Source organism: Bombus flavifrons, chromosome 9 (genome assembly GCF_040668555.2).
Source record: "Bombus flavifrons isolate JBK064 chromosome 9, iyBomFlav1_principal, whole genome shotgun sequence".
NCBI lineage: Eukaryota > Metazoa > Arthropoda > Insecta > Hymenoptera > Apidae > Bombus > Bombus flavifrons.
The window spans coordinates 11,273,465-11,283,540 of record NC_138450.1 but is presented as its reverse complement, the minus strand read 5'-3'; positions in this window follow the sequence as shown (position 1 = coordinate 11,283,540).

Sequence of the window (10,076 nt, the reverse complement as noted above, 5' to 3'; positions counted from 1 at the left end):
GGTGAGGTAGATAATGCGGTATATAGCGTACAGCGTGATTATCGAATAGCGAGTGACAATGAATTTAAATGTATGTACATAGAACGTTCATGAGCCACTTTTCAGATAAATCAATCTCTGTTCGGTGTAAATCGCGTTCCGCCACCGCAAGTGTTTGTTTGCAATAACGAATAACGCGGAAACATCGATGGACGCGTATTTGTAGACGTAGATACGCGTACACGTAGATATAGTGGTTATTTTCCGCGTTTAAATATTTATCCGTACATAAAATTTATTAGAAACCTCGCACGTATCATACGACGTGTTAATAATAATCGGAACGCTTTGATTTCGCACTGCGATTTCGTCGACCATCGATGGTAAATAATTCTGCGTGTTTAATTTCGTTCGTCCATGGTGCGCGAGAGTTTGGTAAACAACACAGGAATATAGTGTTCTCGGAGTTTCACCCAATCGATCGAGCAGGTGACGCGATACGCGGCAAGATCGTATCGAAGTCCCAGTTGTACCGGTGTTGTTGTATTATATACGAGACGTATGAGGATTAACCGGGACATCGATAAGGGAACGTATGCGTAGAAGTGTAGGCGTACGCGACTCGCATCCCCCTAGACTTCATCCTGTTAGGGACTTTATATAGAACTCTATTCCAGGTACGATAACAGTTTGCGATAGGCGCCCGGTTGCTCGTTGCTCGTTGCAAGGCGACGCGCATTTCCGTCTACGTCTACGGTCCGTGTTTTCATTCGGTAAATGGACGGGCGCATTGTTTCACGGTGCAACGGAGTGCAACGCGGAGCATCGCGGATGAATGGAGCCGCGAATCGTCTGAAAGCCCTTTTTTGTTTCGTGGCCCGCATACATGCATCTCGTGAACGCATCCTCCGTTTCAGATACCGGAGAACACAAACTCTTGGCCACTGTTGATTTTTCTCCGTTTTCTCTTTTATCCGTACTCGCCTGTTTCCATGAATTCCGGTTTAATTTTATACTGCCTCTCTGCACTACGTTATCTCACAGTCGCAACCAAACTTGAAACCCCTCATCCTCCTTCTTTACATACTCCTTTGCGAGTAATTTTCTTCAAAAAAGGGAGCCAGCGTCTCGACTCTACGAACTAACAGGATGATTACGTGCGTGAGTAAGTGCCGTATATTAAATAAGAAGATACAGCTTCTAGCCAATGTTTATTTGCTGCTCGTTTTAACGTTGCTCTTTAACGAAGTATATTCTTACGTATCCTATAGAGAAGTCAACATCTTAGCAAATCTCCCTTTCGTTGTTACGGTTATTTCATTGTTACGCTATCGTACTCTTTTCTCATCGTTCTATCATCGTTCTCCTTCGGCGTTACTTCGCTTTCCTTCTGAGACTGCTTTTGCAGCTGCATCTCGAATCTCGACGTGTTAATAGAACGAGAAACGAAAGCAGTAGATGGATCTTCGGAGTTGATCGAAACGTTGACGACGAAAAGGAGTAACGTAGTGCCGATCGTAAGCGAAATTTATTTCAATGGTACACGATATCAACTATTTTTAGACTGATATCGCGTTGATTTTTCGCCAACTAGAGAGTCTGAGAAAAATGCACCGTCAGGTTATATTAATCTATGTTCGTGTTTCGCTTTTTGTTTCCTCGTTGCTTCGTCATCGTACTTCTCCGCCATCTCACCATTTCCTTCCTCCGACGCGGTCTAATTGCGCTTCCGTGCTACATGGTGCGAACGGGCTAAATGGGTCGAAAGAGAAGAATAGAATAGAAAGGAGCAGCTCGAACGGATTCGCCTAACTGCGAGAAATAAGCTAAATGTTAAACGAAGATACGACAATGATAGCTTGGCCATCAACTGCAGCGTTTAAATAATTGATTACATTTGCCAGGTTGCGAAGTGCAAATGCGTTGATCGGCTGAATAAAAATCGCCTGGGGGGGGGGAGGGGCGATCGATTCCACTCGTTGCTTTCAAAGCATCCGCCACGGCTTCTGTATTATCGTCGGTCGTTATTATCGTCGATACCAATCTTTTAGTTGGTTTCCTTTGGAATGTGAAATTCTCATTGGCGCGAGCAATTCGACGAAAACAGGCCGAAAGGACCGGGAAGGAAAATTCCGATAAAGATGAAATATATCGTGGTTCGCCGTAAAATACACGGCGGCGAATGAGAAGAATCTTTCTCTTTTCCTGGCCGACGGAATGAATAAGTGCTACGAAAAAGGAAGCGGTTTTATCATACGTTTCGTCCACAGGCGCGGCTAAGAGACGAGAGAGAATATTCGTCGTTCTGACCAGCAGAGAGAAGAACCGCCAAAGGCGAACGTACGTTAGTGGTCTTGTACAAAACAATCGCACGAGGACGTATGTCAAGCCACTCTCTGGTATTCAACCGCTCCTTCTTTACCTCGATTATGGCGAGTAGACGAACTACCTCCCTCAAGCATTCTTTATCTTCCCGCTTCTTTCCTCTGTTCTTCGTGGTGCAAGGCTCAATTGCGGGGAACAGTACGCGATTCTCTATATCTAAAGAAGGGGTTGAGCGAGAGAGAAAGAGCACAGCTGTTTTTAGTGGCGAGTCCTCTTTACCGCTTCCACTAATGCGTTTCTATATTGTACGAATAATAAAGCTGTATTACCACGGTAACCCTTAGCGTAACGATACTGCTGGGTAAAACGTGCCCAAGAAAGTAGATCTCTGATAAACGCGAACGTACAATAGATTCACAGTCTTTTCTATTTACGTTTCATCGAGCGTAGACGTAATCGAGCTTTGAAAACGAACATAAACGTTCGTTACACGGCTTTTAGCCACCTACAAATCGTTCCACTCTGCTGCTGTGAAATTTATTTTAATTTACCTCTTATCCAAGTTTGGAAGGCGAATAGAAAAAGAAAAAGGAAATATGGTAGAAAAAGATCGTTCGACCGGTCTTTTCTCGAACGATAACGATAGACAAACGGATAAGAAGAGATTATCTTTTTACCTTTCGTTTCGTCCAACCGAGAATCGTCTTTTTCCCTTACAATTAGTCCTAACCTCAGCGTTATCCAAATCCCAGAATCTGAGATCTAGGTTTTGTAGGAGAAGCGGGCGTCCATATATTCACTGGGATTGGCAATTATTGGCTCATTTAGGCAAATCGTTGGATCGTAGTCAAGTTTTTATCTGCCATAGTTCAGCTTCGTCTTTTCGGGTTTATACCGTTTTTCAGTCGTTCGGATTATAAAGAACTAACAATCAATTTTAATTTACTCGTTTCATGCGTTTACGGTTGCTGACCGTTTCCTGCAAGTTGGATAAAGCTAGTTAGGATCAAGCTGATTTTCGTTGCTAATGCCAGACTCGTCCGAGGCGTGCACCACTTAGCTTTACGATACCTTCGCCTAACGAAATTTCGCTATTAAGTTTTTCTGTTTCTCTGTTTCTCATCGGTAAACAATCGATACGAACTCGTGCTTGGAATATTGATACAGATAACGAATGCAAGAGTAGAACGGGAATAAATATCACAAGAAAAGTAAATAAGGACAATTATCGGAGATCGTGGGGACGAGTGTATAATACCGACGTGGAAAGTTCGGTTCTCGCTGGTACGATAATCAGCTTATTGTTAGTATCGCAGTTACGAAACCCCAGTAGATTTACGGTAAATTTATAAAACGAAATTCAATCGTTGGAATGAGAATTTAATTATGCAGGTATTTGAAACGTAAAACCTCCTATGATCAATGAGCTTTTATATCCTTGTTAACGAGCGGTAGGTACGCGAAATGGCATTCGCAACAAAGAACGATGCTGAAATGTTGCTAATATCGTTTCTCTTGTAATTTCATACTTTTCCACTGAAGTATTCCACGCATCGAGTCACGAATCAAAGGGAAACTCGACTCGTCGACTCATGCGCGGATAAAGTTGTGCGAGGTTTGTATAAATCCCAAGAGTAGTTTGGTCTGTATGAAAGATATGTAGCTTGTCTGTTCGTTTACCATTCCATGGAGAATTTCGAGGTAACGACGATTTCCTGTCGATATCGTACGGTTACGGGCCGGGCATCGCAAACGAGCGAACAACTATCGAAGCACTGCTATCGATATTCTGTCGTCGAGAGAAAGGCACGCCAATATCCGCACGATATTCCTCTAGCCAAGTCGCGCTCTTGGTGACGACGAAGCTTGATCTTCGCTTTGCGTCTTCGCATCGCGCTTTCACTCGCGATACGAGTATACGTGCGAATTTCGACGAGAGGCGCGCGACGCTGTCACGATACTGTAGCACTGTACGATGTTGTAACGAACGCCGCAGTTGATAAAGCTCCGTTACTAGGAAGCTTGCCGTGAATATCTTCTTACTTTACTCGGACGACCTTGTTCAAGTTGGAAACTTTGACGGCTACGAGCAAAAACCGAACATGGTTAAAAATGTCAAAGAGGAAACTCGAAAGTACAATCAATAGCTTTAGATACCGTAGTGTTGGGTTTGTCCTTATTTCGAACCTCGGTGCTTTTGTCCAGTCATATTAATTGTGACATACGATACGAGGCCTATGAAGTAGCAGGATAGATCGTATCGAGTTTCTAGTAAAAGCGATATCTTTCACCATCGAGCTTTCTCGTGTATCCCAGCAACGAAAAATGTTCGCTTCCTCGGTCTTTTAATAATCGACGACAGAACTACATCGTGGCCCATTTATTCTTACCTCGCGCGTCCGTTTTCATTTGGCTTTTGGCCGGCTAAAAATGTACATCGGTCAACGATCGGACGAGATCTAATGCGATAACCGTGTGATTCTAAATTATATCGAAGGTATTTAAATCGCGCAGAAAGGTGAGAATGGATAACTCCAGCAGATCGATCGGCGTACGTCGGTGGTCTAACGGTGCAGCAACCGCAGTGGCAATACCGACGATAATAGCAAATCCACGAATGCTCTGTATAGAGTGAGTGACCAGCAATGGCCGGTAGTAGCAGGAACCCTGGCACCAGCTTTATTGTTAGCAGGTCTATGTATGCGGCCGGGTTCCAGCCCCTCGGCTCTTGTCGCGTTTGCGGCAAAATGTACCCCCGTTGCTGTATTCGAGTCGACACGCTGGTTGTAAGCAGGCTGGCTACGCGCGGACGCGTGCATGTGACGTTATGTACACCACTGGATGCTAGTTTTTGTTCCTCCCTTGGTTTCGAAAAATATCTCGTACATGCTTGTAAACAATTTAAGAGGCAGAGGCTGCTGAAAGCGATGTTGCGTATCGGCGAAAGGAAAAATTACATCGTGGAAAGTTGGGGAAGAGCGAAAAACACGAGGAGTACGGGACTTTGGTTGTCCAGCTACTTTTGCCAAGGGAGTCGGTCCAACTCGTGAAATTTTATATTCGACTCCCTCGAAGAACCGGAACATCCAATCTCAGAATTGCACATGTTGATAAGCATCGAATCTTCACGCGTAATGGTTTCTCGTTGCACCGTGAGAATATGAACATAGAATTAGTACAAATATTCTAAATGGAAAGTTTCGTCCAACGATATATCCTTTTTGGTGTGCATCAGATTTGGAATGCAAATGTCATAGGATCGCGAACGCGTTAACATACGCGGCAGCCAATTGGATAATGCGTATTTTTCATTGGTATGCCAGAGTGGAGAATGGGCATACGAAGAATTAAGAAAACCAGGGTAGTTGGGCCAGCGAACGAGTACGCGGCTTCGTCCATTTGTCAATTTGAAACGGTTTTCTGTCGACAGTGCGGAATAATTCACCGTTGGCCGGTCTCGTGACATTGCCTTTTGCTCGTCGTTCTTTCCATTCCTTCGGCGCGTGTGTAAAAGCGAACGGATCGTCGTGCGACTTTTCGACATCGGTAATGATACGGATGTACCGGGTTGACGCAAATACCATTGCTTAAGTTCCGTTTCGATATCGAATGAAATCGATTGCGCGTATCGTTGGTGCACACGAGCGTACCTTGGAATGAGAGCTGGCTTTATCGACGTAAAAGGCTCGGTATTAAATTTCACAAGACTCTGTCTAGAATTTAACGAGGTGTTCCTGCGCGATGCTCGAAGGCAGAAATTCGATGTAACGTGTATAATAGCGTATATACAGAGACGGACAAGAGAGTAGCGAGAAGAGGCAACCGTGTAAATACATAGTCGGACGAGATGGTTCTAGCATGGAAGATCGAGAGGGGCTATCTTTTTGTTAAAGGACCGACCACTTTATCGATCTCCTGTCGAGCCACACACAAGATCCCTCATTCTCGGCGAATCGAACGACTGCCGAGGGATTAGGAGGAGAAAGATGGAATAGGGTTGTGTTACGTGTCACGTGACCGTACGTGGAGAAGGCGGAGAGTCCAAGGTCTGCAAGAATGTTCGGAGGAAATAAGAAGGGACGAAGTAAAGGCACGAAACGAGAGTACCAAGAGAAGATTCATCGTTGGCAGGCTGCCGTAGTTTTTCTTTGCGGTGAGACTTCCTTGCTATCGGATATCCTTTCTGGTCTCCGTTTTGAAGCTCTTCCAATATCGGTCATGCCGCGTGAATCGAACTTTTTCACCATCCTCACGATGGTCTCTCGTTCGCGATTTAATTGGTTTTCTTTCAATGGGCGTTCATCGATCGTTCCATCGATTTAACGACGGTAATTAGTTAATTCGATTACTCGTGTTTCGCTGTTACACTTAAGAAGCAGTTGGCGCGTTTCCGTACAGCGCACGAATTTCCCCGGATCACGAAAGAGGATCGAAAATTCGAACAGGTATTCGGCAGATCGGTAGGATGCAAGTGTTTTCTGGAAGCGGTGAGGATCGGTAGATGGGAACGTAGAGTAGCGCGGCGTCGCGTCGCGTCGTCTCAAAACTACTTAGCAACTTCCGAAGGCTCTCTCGGTATCGACGTTGAAGAGTTAATTTTAACTTTATCTCGGTCGAGTTTGAGGCCTTGCCTCTTCGGAACCGCCACGGAATACGCCGTTATATATGTGCTGGCAGAAGTGGTGAATAGGAGAGCCAAGACAGTGTTCATAAGTTTCATATAATATCAGCTAGACCGTCCAAAAGAGATAAGTCATCGCAACGAAGCGTGCCAGACGAAATTGTAGCCGAAAGGGAGGCCAGGCTTTTTTTTTGAAAGTTATTCAGGACATCGTTAAACATTTCGATATCCGATACTTCGATACGAGAAAGGACATTCGCACGTCGCTCGAAGAGTCGTTGCGTGAATCTTTGAAGCTTGACTAGCGCGGCTAGTGCGAACTGCCGGTCGAATGAAGTCGACGTCCCGAGTTTCTGCGTTTCGTTTCCCAACGAAAGCGGATTTCAGCTTTTGACGCAAAATGTAATACGACACAGTCGAGGAGTGTGCTTTATGGAACGCAAACATTGGATTTACGCGTTTAGAAAACTTCGATTCAAATTTGTCATCGGATACAGTTTAGAAAAAGTATAGCGCGAGAGGTTCGTGCAGATTTAACCAGCGTACTTATAAAATATAGTTTAGCTATAGAGTATTATAGAGTTTTTATACAGTACATACACAGTACCACAGCGAAGTACATGCAGATCTACTCATATGCTTCGAATAGAGAAATCGTAGATAGCGGTGTTACAGTTATAAAAAGAAAAATTCCTTAGAAGGAGTGAGAACGAAGTTTATCGAAGGGAATGTGCATTTTCTATATGCGTGGAAGGGAAGGGGAACTGGAGTATAGATGCAGAGAGAGGTCGCTAGCTGAGAATTCCGAATCTGTTGGCGGGAAGAGTGATTGATTGGCGAAAATTACTGACAGATTGATGGAAATTAATGGAAACCGCCTGTGAAAATTAATGGCTCGACTCTCGTGGATCACGGGAAAGTTAAAATGCCACTCGATCCGCGTACACGTATAAATCCACCACTCGGTTCGTATGACGCAGATATCAGTACGCGCGTGTAAGTATGATTAAATTTATGTGCGGCTGCAAAGTATCGAAGTTAACGATCCGCTGGTCAAAACGAAAATCTACCAGAATTTGCTCCCGATTAAAGTGCGTTTCCTCTGATATACCATGTCGTTATCGCTAGCATTATCGTTACGAATTAGTTCGTAACTCCTTTGAAACATCCAAATGTTGTCGTAATGACTCGTGCATCACGAGTTTTCAGCCTGGCGTACATATACCTGCATATCGTGTTGTGATCAAGGGCAAGCGCTGATTTAGAAATTCATAACAGTTCGCGTAATTACGAAATACGTAGCCACGCGTTTCGAAATGGGAGAACACGGCATACTGTGAAATTAAATACGGTACGATGTATACCGATTCCCCGGTGTGTCGTCGTTTATACTTGTAAATTTATCGATGGAGTACACCGGTGAAAACGGTCAGCAAATCTTTTTTCTAACTACAGTAACGATCTATTTCCCTGAGATTGTACGATTCTCGTTATTTCTTCAGCGATTTAACATTTCGTATCAAATGGTCGCGTAAAGTTCCAACTTTGACAGCTATAAAGTACGTCGCAAGCATGTTTCGCATGTGCCCTAATTTTACGATTAAGTCTTTATCTTCAAATCGTGCGAAAGTGTTTTACAGGTGTGGCCTGGTCCGTTTTCATATTCTTCTGTTGTGAATAAGAAGTACAATAATACTATTGAAATAACAATATTTAATCACGAAGGATTTCTGTCGTAAAAGCATCTCGAAGTTATTCTTTATAGTTATTGATTTTTCAATGATAGTCGAAAGTATCGGGAAATTAAAAAGTTCCTAGGAGACTTGTTCGTTTTCCATCTTCTCAATAAAGATCACGGAGGACAAAGCGCATCGACTTTCTCGCCTTGTTGTCTGACTCGACCTTTGCGGATCAAGGTAAAGGGATGGAGCGGCCAAAGTCTGAAAAGCTACCAGCTAACGAAACGACTCGTTAACCGCTTGACTAAAAAAGAGGGATAAATGGCTATCCTATCTGGAAACGAGTAGAAGTAAGGGTCGAATTTCCCGATACGAGTGGGTGGAATTCCGATCATTCCGCCTCTTTTAATATTGCAATGGTCAGGATGATCTGACACGATAGGCGCAAAATATTTTTCCAAATATTTTTATGCGTGCACGTTGTAAAGTTTGTCGATAACGACCATTATATATGCTTCTATATAAAAATTGGTACTGCGATACACGTGTATATAGGTGGAAATCAAGCGATTGCTCCGTTGCGCGTGCGTATCAATTCAGCGAGTTAAGTCAATTTGACGATTTGTTCGCAAACAAGCAACCTTTTTAAATCGGATAAAGCGAGAACTTTCTGGTACAGAAATCCTCGATGGCTATAAATTTTTGAAACTATCGAATTTGAAATTGAACTGGCACGCCTCGGTACAGTATGGCGTAGGATGAATTAATTTTCACCGTGAGTTGGAAGACCAGGCTGGTTATACATATGTATAGTTGAGAGGACAGGCTGGTAGAGGCACTGGAGAAGTAGTAAGGGAGCATAACTTGAAAGGACTGGAACTACAACGGGAACGTCGAATGTCGCTCGGAATGAAAATTGGTATAGACGTCGTTCGCTTGCACTAGTCCATATTGTATGACACCGCGAAATTCAGATGATTTATTACGTAATATCACAGCTACGCTCGGAGATCCCGATTTCCTCCTCCGCAATTTCGCCGCCACAGCTTCGCTACGCTATATCCCCCTTCCGTGATCTCGCAGATTCCTCTTCTCCCCTGGTCGTTCTACCTTTCTATCGGTATGGTGCTACACTTGGAGACCGTCCAATTGAAAATTTGACTTTAAAAAGGATTTATCGACTAGAACGAGATGCTCGTGCTTCTATTCGTATACGATCAACTTATCGCGATAGCTTCGAAAATAATTTGAAAACTGACGTCTATCACGCGCCAGTTTCGTTTCTCATCGATTTAATTTCCTTGCGATATTATTGGGGAACTTGGAAAACGCGAGGAAGATGGCTGGAGGCGTGGCGCACAGAGCTGCGCGAAACGTTAACGAGGATCGAGCGAGATCAAAGATTAGCAGAGTCGGTAGATTCGACTTGGAAACATTTCGTCAGGTTTGCAGCTGAAGCGAGATGTTCACCC